The 14,607-nt window shown below is 39.8% G+C and overlaps 1 long non-coding RNA gene across 4 annotated transcripts in view; it reads right to left on the reverse strand.

Moving 5' to 3' along the window:
• LOC132350403 (uncharacterized) overlaps window positions 1–14,607 on the reverse strand; it is a 46,080-nt gene that overhangs the window by 8,603 nt on the left and 22,870 nt on the right. The window contains exons 3-4 of one of the 4 annotated variants that reach the window (XR_009497930.1): window positions 4,285–4,577; window positions 2,878–3,947 (exon numbers count right to left, since the gene is read on the reverse strand). The exons of 2 other annotated variants lie outside the window; for them this stretch is intronic. This is a non-coding gene — a long non-coding RNA (uncharacterized LOC132350403). Of the gene's footprint in view, window positions 1–2,877; window positions 3,948–4,284; window positions 4,578–14,607 lie in introns of those variants that run through there. One more of the 4 variants, XR_009497931.1, reaches the window with a different exon arrangement.

Raw genomic sequence — 14,607 nt, forward strand, 5'->3', positions numbered from 1 at the left:
GCAACCATGAAGAAAAGGCAGATCACTTCTGAAGGAAAGACAATTAAATATACTGCAGACTTCTCAAAGCAACAATGTTAAGAGGGATGACAATAAACAACTTCAAAGTCTGAGAGAAAAATAAGTGCCAACTAAGAATTATGTACCATCAAACTTATCTTTCAAAAATGAGGGCAAAATAAAACATTTTCATATTAACTAAAGCCAGAGAGATTATCTGTAACAGATACTAAAACAACAACAACAAAAAAATCCATAGACCATATACTTTCAAAAAAAAGAAGAAGACTTCCAAAAATGAAAGTCTGAAATATAAAACTGGTTTATGAGGAACCCTCCTACACTGTTGGTGGGAATGTAAATTTGTGCCACCACTATGGTGAACAGTATGGAGGTTCCTTAGAAACCTAAAAATAGAACTACCATATGACCCAGCAATCCCACTCCCGGGCATATACCTGGAGAAAACCATAATTAAAAAAGATACATGCACCCCAATGTTCATTGCAGCACTATTTACAAGAGCCAAGACATGGAAGCAACCTAAATGTCCATCAACAGAGGAATTAATAAGGAAGATGTGGTACAAATAGACAATGGAATATTACTCAGCCATAAAAAAAGAACAAAATCATGCCATTTGCAGCAACATGGATGGACCTGGAGATTGTCATACTGAGTGAGTAAGTCAGACACAGAAAGACAAATATCATATGATATCACTTATATGTGGATAAGTGATTAAAAAATGGGTAAAAGTGAACTTATTTACAAAACAGAAGTAGAGTCACGGATGTAGAAAACAAACTTATGGTTACCAGGGGAAAAGGGGGGGGAGGGATAAATTGGGAGAGTGGAATTGACATATATGCACTACTATATATAAAATAGATAACTAATAAGAACCTGCTGTATAGCACAGGGAACTCTACTCAGTACTCTGTAATGGCCTATAAGGGAAAAGAATCTTAAAAAAAAAAAAAAGTGGATATATGTATATATATAACTGATTCACTTAGCTGTACACCTGAAACTAACACAATATTGTAAATCAACTATACTCCATAAAAGTTAAAAAAAAATGGTTGATGAGTAAAGAAATCAATACAAATTAATATAAATACATTCTGTACATTAAATACAAATTAATATAAATACATTCTGTACATTAAAAAAACCAATACCATTAATGTCTAATCAGGAGTTTTAAAAGATAGTAATAGCAAGTAAATTGGAAATGGGTGATCAGTACTCTATTTCTTTTTTTTTTTTTAAGCTTTTTTAAAAAATTAATTAGTGAATATTTTTGGCTGCGTTGGGTCTTCGTTGCCACGCGCAGGCTTTCTCTAGTAGTGGTGAGCAGGGGCTACTCTTCGTTGCAGTGCGTGGGCTTCTCATTGCAGTGGCTTCTCTTGTTGCAAAGCATGGACTTCAGTAGTTGTCGCGCGCGGGCTCTAGAGCGCAGGCTCAGTAGTTGTGGCACACCGGCTTAGTTGCTCCGTGACATGTGGGATCTTCCCGGACCAGGGATTGAACCCCTGTCCCCTGCACTGGCAGGTGGATTCTTAACCACTGTGCCACCAGGGAAGTCCAGTACTCTATTTTTTGATCAATGTAGTGATTACATAGTAAAATTACTTTGTGAAAATCAAGGTATACTTTTATGTCATTTGCACTTTTGGGGATGTATGTTATAGTTCAGTAAACATACACACATATATATATGAAATATATAAATATATTTATATATGAAATATATAAATAAATATATATAAATATATAAATATATATTTAAGAAAGAAAAATGTCGGAATTCCCTGGTGGTCCAGTGGTTAGGACTCCGTGCTTTCACTGCCCAGGGCCCAGGTTCAATCCCTGGTGTGGGAACTAAGATCCCACAAGCCACGTGGGGCTGCCACAAAAAAAGAAAAATGTCTACATTGGGCCAATTTAAAAGCAAATTCTACCGAATTTGAAAGGAATATATCATTTCAAACTTATAAAACCTCCTCTGGAAATAGTCTCCAATTCATTCTGTTCGACTAGTATAAGCTTAAAAGTGAAACCAGATAAAGACAGCTTAGGAAAGGAAAATGACAGGCAGTGTTACTCATGAATAAGATGTCAAAAACATCAAACAAAATATTAACAAACTGAATCCAGCAGCATACAAAGAAGATGACAAAGTTGACTATATACCAGGAATATGAGTGGAATAACAGTAAACAATCAATTAATACAATTCAACAGATCAGAAGAGGAAAATCTATATAATCATCAAAGGATGCAGGAAAATATGAAACTCAGTAACTATAATTAAGGGGAAAAAACTCTGAGCAAATTAATAATAGGAAAGGAACATCCTTTATTCAGTAAAGTTTCAGATATCAAGACATACCTCATACCTTTATCTAAAGTCATTTAAATAAACTTTAAAATGGTGATAGTGGCTAAAGAATAGATAAATAGCCCCATGGAGCAGAAGAGAGAGCTTTGAGATAGATTTGTGTGTAGATGGGAACCAAGTATACCATAAAAATAGTACCACAAATCAATGGAGAAAGGACAGATTACTTACTACAGGCTGTTAGAAAAAAAACAATTTACTATATGAAGAAAATTAAATTATTTCTACATGACACCATACAAAAGGGCTCTGGATGGATTAAATATCTAAATTTGAAAGGCAAAACTATAAAGTGAATAGAAAATGATACAGGAGAACGTCTTTGGAACATCCTTGGAAAAGGAATTATTAAACACAACTTCAAAACAAACTTAACTGATACATTTTATTACAACAAAATTAATGATTTCTGTTCAATGAAGGATACCATCAACAAAGTTGCGGTACATCACAAAACACATTATCCTCAGAGTCCCTATAGAGTGTGAAAAGGAAGAGCAATCTGACAAGATTTGTTACATCTAAATGTAAGCATCACAAATTGTCAGTTTGTTTTTATTTTTCCTGACCACGTGTACTAAGGGTGTAGCCATTCAGTACCACCGTGGTTACATGGTTAGGCCATCATGGGTCCAGTTCATTAGCAACAGCCCAGGAGCCCTGGGATCCTGTTCACTGGAAATTCTATAAAAATATTTCATGATGCCAAGGAACAGCATGTACTCTTCTAGCTCAGCCACTCAGTGGAACAAAGATCAGAAACAAAACCTAACAGTTGATCTAGGAATGATGTGTACGATGTAATTCACTTGTGAGTGCCACCATAAGGCTCACAGTAGGTACTCAGGCAGTTATTAATGGCACTTTCTGATCTCCTAAAAAGTATCTTCAAAGGCTGTGGTTCTTGGGTCAGCATTCAAGAGAAACAGGAATAGTATCCCCAGGCCAATGTAATGACGGAAAATGGGATTGATCTCAGTTTGTGAACCTTCTCCATTTAGGTTACTGTTACATGAAATAGCTTTATACAAACTTAATCTAAGGTGGAGGGATACTAAAATTAAAACTGTTGGGAAAGGGGTCTCTTGTGTGCAGTTTCTCAACCCCCGCTCGGCCCCAGTAAGCCTGGAACACTGCCTTCCAAAGAGGTAGAGTCCTTACAGCCTGTGCTGCCTTTGTCACCCTGTGTGGGAACATCTTTCTCTGTTTCAGACTCAATATGTACTCCTTTGTTCTGCTTCAGCATGTGTGTCATACGGCACTTGGCCAACCCCACTGCTCTACTGTCCCGTATGGGAAGGGGATGGGGTCCTTCTGGTACACAGCTCAGGAGCGGGGCATGAGAGCCAACTGCCCTGCATATGCTGCCAGGGGGCAACCACTGGCCATGGGAGACCGACGCCCTCTACTGAAGCCCATCTTGCTCTGTCTCCTTCATGTGAGTAAAGCGTTGTTCCATCCGGTGCTTTGACTGTATTTTGTTTTCCTTGGCAACTCCCACACCAAGACGCAGTGGGCAGAAGTGTTCAGACTTCTACTCCTGAAAATAAACCATCCATGTCACTTGCTCAACAAAAACTTAAAACAAACCACCAGGCAAATATACAAATTAGGGACAAATTTGGAATGGTGAATAGTCATCTCCAGACTGTTGGACTAATAACACTGTTACCTAGAAATTCTGAATTATTATTATAATAGCAGTTATTATTTTGGTCTTTGTTGTCAAGTCAGGTAAACATTAGCCCCCTAAATTTGCTATAAATACAGACCAATATGAGATTGTACCAGGTCTCAAGAAATCCCTCACTCCTTTGTCTCCATTCAATAGGGAAACTCAAGGAAGAATCCTTCCATAAGGACTAGGAACTACTTACATAGTTCCAGCCAGAGCGTGGAAGCGGGTTCCAGATCTGCAAATCCTAAGACATTGGGATGTGTTTTAGCCACATGTTTCTCAAACTCTCATGAGCATATCAGTCACCAGGCATCTTGTTAAAATGCAGGTTCAGACTCAGGAGGTCAGCAGTGAGCCTAAGATGTTGCATTTCTAACAGGCTCTCAGGGGCTACCGATGCTGGCGGTCCCTGAACTCCACTTTGAGTAGCAAGGTCCCAGTCAATCTTCCAATTCTTGATTTTACCAGGTGTGTTTGGAGTGGCCTGAAGGGCTGTGAAGAACCTCAGAGGTTAGTCATATGCAGTCTTTTGGAGGAACAAATCTAAAATCTAGCGCACTTGAGACTAGAGTGTGGGAGTGAGTTACATATAATGAACGAGCATAGAATCCACAACTCAGCGAGCCTTTCCTCTTTACTCACCATTACGTTAGGCATTTTATGGGGAAGGTTTTAGACTCTGAAGATTCAAGACATATGCTTTGGCAGCACTGAGCTAACCGTATTTACTTCTTGAATGTACATCTTATCTAAGTTTCTTAATGGAGAGAATGGTCAACTAAAAGGAGAGAGAAACCTCAGGGGATAAAAATAGATTGTGAAAAAGTCATCAGCACCCTGTGTTCTGGTATCCTTTCGTGTCCAACATGACTTTTTTTTTTCTGTTAAATGGCTATTTTCATCATGGAGCTACATAGGTAATTTATTACAAGACAACAAATGTTCAAAAGTATATATTCTGATGAAAATAATATTATGCTCTACTATATTTGTCATTTTTATAAGATTATCTGTGTTGTAAGAGAGCACTTAAATTGATCTTTCCTTTTTTAAAAAAAATTTTTAGAATAATTTTTAATGAGTCATTTATTCCCTTTCTTCCCCAAGGATTTTTTTTTTTTCTTGTTCTACTTCCACGTGTAATCTCACCTTAAAGTACTTCCCATGGCTAAATGCAAAAACTGATGCACCTCTCTCTTCTATTCCCTCTAATCCATGAAGGAAAGAATATCTTAAAAAGACTTTATTCTTCAGTTGAGGGTTCAAGTATAGAGCGATGGTCTTTGATTTTCCTTCTTTTAGAACAATCCGAAAGCTTTTAAGTGAATCAAATGAGTGTTTTAAGTCAGCTAGGGTATTATTATTTATATCCATTAAAAAAAATAAAAGATGGGCCATGATTAAAAACTATATATGGCATTTGTATGCACATAGATAAGATCTGGACAGAAAATGCAGACAAATAAAAGCAGTTTGATATGCTTGCAAGAATGTAGGTATATTTAACATTTTTAGTTAAATGTATGTTAATATACTACCTTATCTGTGAAATAAATTTGTAAAGATATTAAGGTTAGTGATGACACTAGAGATCTACTGGCTAGAGAGAGAGATTGGATGGGGGCAGGTAGGTAGGTCTGACCGAATCTTTTTATGAAGATTATGATCTTTCAAACCTAGGTAAACTTCTAGGTATCTATATGCCCTTTTCTGTTCTTGAAGTTTTACTACCAGCTCTAGGAAACAGCCCTAAGTTCAGAGTTTCAGGAACTTGTGAAGCCTCTGGAAAAGATGTCTTAAAGTGGGAATTTGATGAGACAACTGACTAAAGGGGCCTTAAGGAACACTAATTCTGATAATGCTTAATTTTCATTGGGATGTGATGCACTCGAAAAAAAATTTTTTTTTTCAGGCAAAGCTGGACGCTTTGGAGGAAGTACAAAGGAGGTTTTTACTCAAAAGGAGCAAAGAATAGCAATGTCACTCACTGGTAGCCTGCTTGGCAGGGAACTAAAGTTGCAGTCCCTTTTTCTACCCCCCGGTAGCTTTTATGACTCTGATCAAGTCATCTATAACCTCCCTTCATATACGCTCACCTGGAAAGTGAGGTCAATAATACCTGCCTACTTTAAGCCTGATAAGGCTGCTGCAAGAGTAAAATGAAATAACAAATAAGATTTGTTGGTGCTGACTCCTTGCTATCTCCAGGCACTTTTCCTTTAATTTCAATGAAGCTTCATCAGAGGTTCCAACTTCATACTACAAGACAAGGGCTTAGAACTAAAACCATATTTTGGATTATGAGAATTGCAAAAGTAAGAATGGTAAAACTTTCCAAATGACACCAAACTTTAACCCTCATGAAGGCAGGAACAGGGGTCTGTGTTGATCCTAACTAAATGCTCAGCCCCAGGCCAAGAGGCTAATTCAAAAGCAGTCAGTCAGGGGACTTCCCTGGTGGTGCAGTGGTTAAGAATCTGCCTGCCAATGCAGGGAACACGGGTTCGAGCCCTGGTCAGGGAAGATTCTACATGCCGCGGAGCAACTAAGCCTGCGTGCCACAACTACTGAGCCCAGGCGACACTACTGAAGCCTGCGCACCTAGAGCCCATGCTCTGCAACAAGAGAAGCCACTGCAATGAGAAGCCTGCGCACCACAATGAAGAGTAGCCCCCGCTCGCCACAACTAGAGAAAGCCCGCGCACTGCAACGAAGACCCAACGCAGCCAAAAATAAATTTAAAAAAAAAAAAAAAAGGAGTCAGTCAAATGGCCATGAAGATTGGCCCTCGTGATTATCTGTTTGGAGAAGCCAACTGAGAAAGTTGCCCATATATAGGGTCTGAGTACAGTAATGTTCTACCTGATATGGAAGGCAGCCAAAGAGAGAGGAATTTGGGAGATGTATACTAACGCTCTCTACTTGCTTGCTTAAGCAGTATTCTATGTTTGACTTTGAACCCTACACATTGTATAACTGTAGATATGAGCAGTGCGGTTAGAGATTATACAAAATAGCAATGTATTACTTGGTGTATTATATGGAGTTAAGGAAATCACTGGCTCTTCAAGCCTTATTAGGAAGGTAGTAGACTGTAGTTTGGTACAAGTTAGAGTGTTTGCTGGATGGATTGTTGTTCGTTGATTCATTCAGTTTTGGTTCTAGTAACCATCCTTTTTACCAGGTTATATAGTTGTATAATAAAGGATGGGTTGAATGTGCCTCCTTAGAATGATTTAAATTTTGTCATTTCTGGGTCATTTTTTTAAAAGTCCTGTGTCTCTCTATCTTAGGAACCAGACAAATACACTTAGGATCCTTGGAGCAAACATTTCCTTCACCTGAAAAGAAACAGGGAAAATAGGGAAGAGGAAAGAGAAAGATTACATTTTATAATTTGAGCGAAATCTGATCCTGGCGTTGGTTGTACTGAGCTGAGCCTGGCCAGAGAGCCTGGGAACTGAGGAATCCCTGCTTTCTTAGGGGCAGGTTTAGAAATAGCCAGGACTTTTTATTTTATTTATTTATTTATTTATTATTTATTTATTCTGGGGGGCTGTGTTGGGTCTTTGTTGCTGCATGCGGGCTTTCTCTAGTTGCGGTGAGCAGGGGCTACTCTTTGCGGCGGTGCGCAGGCTTCTCATTGCGGTGGCTTCTCTTGTTGTGGAGCACGGGCTCTAGGTGTACAGGCTTCAGTAGTTGTGGCTCGCAGGCTCAGTAGTTGTGGCTCACGGGCTCTAGAGCGCAGGCTCAGTAGCTGTGGCGCATGGGCTTAGTTGTTCCACGGCATGTGGGATCTTCCCGGACCAGGGCTCGAACCCGTGTCCCCTGCACTGGCAGGCGGATTCTTAACCACTGCGCCACCAGGGAAGCCCCCCCAGCCAGGACTTTATAATGGCTTACAACATTATATTCATCCCCAAATTATGGTAACTTAAAATAGGAATACAGTATTAAAAACCTGTTAGTTTGTAGCCTTCTCCTCCATCATCAGTTACTTTTATTTTTCATTAGACTGTATATGAGGTTTAGAAATTTCATATTTGTCTTTTCTGCCTGCATTTTCTTGCTTAGGATTAAATCTTTATCCACATAAGAGTTCTCTATTAAAGATATTGGTTCCATTTTAAAATTATAGTGATTGTACCAGATAAGAACAAATTTGATAATTATATTGGACCAATGTTCTCTCTCTCTCTCTCTCTCTCTCTCTCTATATATATATATATATATATATATATATATATTTATTTATTTATTTATGTTAAGTATCTGGTGTTAACTTCTTTACACACTTTAGGAGAATTATTTTTACCTAAGAAGAATGGATCATCATATTAGTGTTAGTTTAAGTTACAATATGACCCATCAGTCCCTAGCACTATGGAAATATTCTAATGCCTCCTTTTCAAGTAATGTCACATTTAAAACATAATTTAAAAATCGCGGTTCCTTTTTACATGGCATTACTTAAAATCACACACACAGAGTCACACATGCATAGGTGCAATGTAGTTTCTTTAAAAGAGTTAATTATTCATCCTTGATATAGCCAGAAAAGATTCTCTCTAATGGAAATATTGAAGAAAAGAGGATAAAAATTTAATGTTAATCTACTAGAATAATTCTATTTTCACACCCATTTTACAGAGGTGGAAATGGAGGTGGGAGAAACCGTCACAGGAGGAGGACCTGGGACAACAGCCAAGCTGATTAGCTGGGAGACTGAAGCAAAGGTAGCCCCGTCCCCTGGGCCCTCCCCTGTCCCTCTTCTGGCCTGGGGCATTAAGAGGGGAGGGGATCTGCCTCTAGGTTGGAGGTGTGAGTGTGGGTAATACACCCTGCTTCTCCCTTATTCCCACTAGAATTTGGCAGGATATAAGTCTGTGATGCTCATCTGGATTCCCACTCCCCCTCTCCCGAGAGATGTACAAATAAAGACAACAGATATTCTACAGAGAGTCTCATCTAGGAAGATGAGCCTGTGATCTGAAATGACCAGATATGGGCTTCCCTGGTGGTGCAGTGGTTGAGAATCTGCCTGCCAATGCAGGGGACACGGGTTCGAGCCCTGGTCTGGGAAGATCCCACATGCCGTGGAGCAACTAGGCCCGTGAGCCACAACTACTGAGCCTGCGCGTCTGGAGCCTGTGCTCCGCAACAAGAGAGGCCGCGATAGTGAGAGGCCTGCGCACCGCGATGAGGAGTGGCCCCCGCTTGCCACAACTAGAGAAAGCCCTCGCACAGAAACGAAGACCCAACACAGCCAAAAATAAATAAATAAATTAATAAATTAAAAATGACCAGATACCTGGGGCAAGCTGACACTATGGAAGAGAGAAAATAAAGGGACTTACTGACTCGAGAGAACACGAAGGTGGCAGAGTCTACAGGGCAGGGATATTTTGAAAGTATAATTAATGTCTTCAAACATTTAAAAGAAGAGATCATATACATGAAAGTTTATTACATATTTTTAAAATTTTGGAGATGTTAGAAATGAAATATCTAGTTGTTTAAAAATTCCTTGGGGCCATCAACAGATGAATGGATTAACCGAATGTAGTATATACATACAATGGAATATTTTTCAGCCTTAAAAAGGAATGAAATTCTGACACACGCTACAACGTGGGTGAACTTTGAGAACATTATGCTAAGTAAAATAAGTCGGACACAAAAAGACAAATACTTTATGACCCCTGTTACATGAGGTACCTAGAATAGGCAATTACATAGAGACAGAAAGTATAATAGAGATTTCCAGGGGTTGGAGAGGGGGGGGAAATGGGGAGTTATCATTTAATGGGTGTGGGGCTTCTGTTTGGGATGATGAAAAGTTCTGGAAATGAATAGTGATAATGGTTAGACAACATTATGGATGTACTTAAAGCCACTGAATTGTGTACTTAAAGCCACTGAATTGTATACTTAAAAATGGTTAAAAGGGTAACTTTTATGTTGTATATATTTTACCACAGTAAAAAAAAAATCACTTTGGGTAACATAGGTGAATGAGGATAGCAGCTGATGAAGAATTTCAGCCAAAGAGGCATGGTGGATACATTTAAATGTTCTAATATTGACCCACATGTATTTTATATAATGTCATCATTCCTCATCAACTTCTCTAGCAGAGAAATCACTGCAAGTGGCCCAGCCCATTCCCACCCACCCCAAAGGCCCCAGCCCGGCTGCACTGGCTGTTCCAGGCACCTGGCCTTGTGCCCTGGCCAACACCTGTGCTCACCTGCACCTCCCAGTGGGTGCCTCGGAGGAGCTCCCCAGGGAGCTCGCTGCCACCAGCAGCCTCTTGGCAACCATGGCCCAGGCTGTCTCCTTCTAGAGCGTCGGTCTCAGAAGATGAGAGACTGCAGAATCAGTGATTCGATCATTCAAAAAGGCCAGAAAAACCTTCCTCCAGCTTCCAGTAGCCCTAGGTGAAAGCTGTAAAGTCCAGCACTCTCCCTTCTTCCTCCATGGGGCCCTGGCCTCCCCCTTCTTTCCCAGCCAGGCCTTTCCAGGGTAGTTGCACGGGGGCAGTTGGTATCTTTTCTCAGGGTCTCAGGGTTCCACAGCAGAGTAGGAGATTTGCTGTGAGAGTAGTAAGCACAGGGAGCCCATGACCTGGGGCAAAAAAGGGAGGGAGTCAAGGGACCTGCAAAGCAAGGGGAAGGTGCAGGCTGAATGGTGGTCCTCTTGGCTGGTTTTTCTCCCCTCAGCCTCCAAAAGGAGTTGCAGCGTGTTAGCCCAAAGGCACCCAGATTAACGTGTCCACAGAGTCTGACTACCCAATGGAAACCCTACCTGCCACCGATTTTTGTTGGATTCGGGGTCCCTGAGTGAACCTGTTTTCTGAGAAGACTCATCTCAGGTCTGGTAAAATCTAGCAGGTGTGAGTTGCGTGGGGCTTCTGCTGCTGTGAGCTGATGCGAGGCAGGGCTGAAAAGGTCTGAACGTACCTTTCTGTCTCAGCTCAATAAAGCCATCTGTGTAGCACTGGGCTGTGTGCCAGTCCAGAGTCCTGGCCTCACCACCGACATGCATGTTCCTGGAGTCTAGTTCTAATCCTGCCGCAACTCCCCATGTGACCTTGTGTAAGTTATTCGTTAAAGTCAGGCCTTGCTTTCCTTACCTGTCAGTGGTCATCAAGCTGCTTGTGAGATAGATGTTGAATTAATAAAAATGTTTTTGAATGAACTTTTGGATATAGGTGAATTTTGCAAGGCCACTTAATTCAGGAGGCCTCTTTTGATCACTAGGCTTTACTGCCTAGTTTACTACTTAACCCTGAATTGACCTACTATGTCCCAAAACAAGCACCAAAGGATAAATTTTTAGTTTTCTCTGCTTTTGGACAAATCTTTTAATCTGGAGTCCACTATTTCTAGAGACACTTCTTTTCTCCACTGCCCTCTGGTTGTGGGACCAGCTTTGCCTTGTGAATCTTCTCTTATTGCCTGAACCTGTTTTCCTCTTGAAGAACTCAAACTTAATCATTTAGAAGGTGATTTGCCTAGAAATACCACCATTGATTTCTATAATATTGCATTCCAATGCAACCAGGATTTGCAGCAAAAGCTGCTTTTGTACAAATCACTTCTATTAAGCAATCAGACAAACCCCACATTATTCTGAGAAAATTTGGGGTGGGCTAAATAGACCAGAATACTGTATTTGGAATTAGAGAGACTGTAGTTCAAATCCCAGCACCTACTTTTTTTAAAAGTAGTGTGACTTTGGACAAATCAATTAGCTTCTTGGAGCCTCAGTTTCCTCCAAATTTCCAAAATAATATTTTTCCTATAATAGCAAACAACTATATAGAGCACTAAGTATCAATGTACTTCATCCTCACAACAGCCTCATATACAGGTATTTTATTATCCCCATTTTACAGATGGGTTAAGCTCAGTTATTAAGTCAGTAGTAGAGTCGGAATTTGACCAGGCAATTGGCTCCAGACTCATGCTCTTAACCATAGCAGAAGCTTGATTGGCTCAGTCATGTATAGAACACCAACTCCCAACATCCTGGCCGGACTTTCATACTCTAAGCTCCTAGTGATTTGTCATCTAAGAAGCCAAGTACTAACCAGTATATGGGAGGCATGAGGAGCAAGGTAAATATCTAAGAACTTTTATGCTCTTAAATCCCTGGTAGAAGTAACAGCAGTATCCCCCATGATTTTATTCAACTCAGAAGATTGACTTGTGACTTCTGGGAAAGGATGGGGCCTCTGCTTGCTCTAAAAATGTTGAGAGAGTTGAGAATTGCCTTTGAACTCCACCTTCAGGGAGGGAGCTGGCCTCGTCCATAGAGACACCTACTGTGCAAAGAGCAGAGGTGAGAATTCCTGCTGCTGCTAGCTCTAGGTTCAACTGAGAAGTGGCCAACTTTTGTCCTCAATATTCCTCAGCTTCCTTTGGCAAATGTTCTATTGTGAAAATTTCAGATTGGTGGTCTGTGGCCTCATACAGCCTGCAGAACTAACCTTTTTGGCTTACAAATGGTTGACCTACAGATTTTTTTTTTTTAATGTAATTAGCTGTCAACATTTAGCAATAAGAAGAGTTCAGAGTTGTATCCAAGTTGCTGGCCTATTGAAAAATCTGAAGGTCTGACAACAATCCCACAATCAGCCATCACCTGGAGCTCAGGGGCTGCTGCTGCCATTGGAACACACCTGAACACCACTTTCCACCCCCAGCAGCCCATTTCACTAATGTTCATACCTCCCGGACTCCTAATAGCAACCAAAGTGGCCATCCCTATTCTAGCCTCTTAGGGCTTTTCCCTGACGTCAGCCCCTTTCACCAGATGCCTAGCACTTTTCTGGTTGAAGTCAGTTCAGGTCATTTACTCAATTAGGGGCTATTTCCAGGTTAAAAACAAACAAACAAAAACTTAGCCTTGCTAAAATGCAAACATCTCCTTAGAAGCCATTAAGGGAATGGTGTTAATAATGAGGATTTCAGACATGCAGAAAATCCATTTTATCAAATGGTCTTTTGTCAGGACTTGCTTGATGATAAATCATTTTCAGAGCATAAAATATATACATTTTAAGACAGGTTTTTTTTTTAAGTTTTCATTTCACAAATGAAGTGCCAGAATTATATAGATAATTAGCTCCAAATGTCACACCTGCAGAAAGCTGTAATGATGATCAACGTAATAGCTAACTTAGGAAGGGATTATTACTTGAAAACTCTTGAAACAGAATATGCATAAGTGAATAAGACAACCCTTCATAGAGAGAATTTTCTTCATGACAATTCTTTTTTTTTAATGTGATTTTTTTTTTGGTTGGTGTCTTTTTATTTATTTGTTTGTTTGTTTGTTTATTGGCTGTGCCCCGTGGCATGTGGGATCTTCGCTCCCCAGTCAGGGACCGAACCCATGCCCCCTGCAGTGGAAGCGTGGAGTCAGGAAGTGCCTTCATGATAATTCTTTATGAAAAGTTTTTCAATTCTCCACATTGGGATATGTGGTCTGAGGTTTTTTTTTTTTATGTTTTGATACTTTCTCAGAGTATATCCTACTCTGGATTATTTTTAGATATACATCACAACTCATTATTCTTGGCAATAGTTAAACCATACTAAATCAAGATCTCTGGAAAATCTAGAACTATAGCCCCATCTATAAGGAAAGTCCATTTAGATATAAGTGGATATGAACAAAGATAGCAGTATCATCGAAGCCAGAATTGAGTGTAATCAGTAATTACAGATTTATGTTATATTTAGCATCTCTTAGGGCATGTACTGTACCATATAAGTATTCATCATTTCTCTACTGGGAATGAGAAAGCATTGCTGACAAGCAGGTGTGCTATCCAGAAAGAACAAGAAGAGTACCTGGTAGTTTGAAGTCTTACATGTGCAATCCTCGTCCTTGCTGTACCACATTGACACAATTAAAATTACTTTCTGTCTTTTTAAATATTTATATAGCAACTCATGGTCTTTGTTTACCTTTAATTTTCACATAATACTTTAATCGCAGTACATCAGAAAGAAAGAAGGCAGCCATGCACTTATTATATGTTATAGGAGCCCCAAAGCTCTCTGCCACGGCAACATCACTAGGCTCTGACAGTCTCTGAAATCACAGCCGTTGGAGACACATGGTGCTGTCTACACCCTCTCTATGTTGGTATCATCTCAATTCATAATACAAGTCTGCAAGTCTACCTGGGTTGTAATCTGTCACCTCTAATTTTATGCCATCTCCAATAAGCAATCAAAAATTGTGGCTTCTTTACTTCATATTACTCCATCATCCACTTTGTTAACTACTGCTAATATTTTCTACTCTGTTTAGACCGGTAGTCTCCAAACTTTTTTTTTGCAATAGCTTTATTGAGATATAACTTACATATCATCTACTTCACCCATTTAAAGTGTACAATTCAATGGCTTTAGCATATTTGCAAAACTGTGAAACCATCACCACAATAAATTTTAGAATATTTCCATTGCCCCCCAAAGAAACTGTATACTTATTGGCTTTCATC

Source organism: Balaenoptera ricei, chromosome 16 (assembly GCF_028023285.1).
Source record: "Balaenoptera ricei isolate mBalRic1 chromosome 16, mBalRic1.hap2, whole genome shotgun sequence".
Lineage (NCBI taxonomy): Eukaryota > Metazoa > Chordata > Mammalia > Artiodactyla > Balaenopteridae > Balaenoptera > Balaenoptera ricei.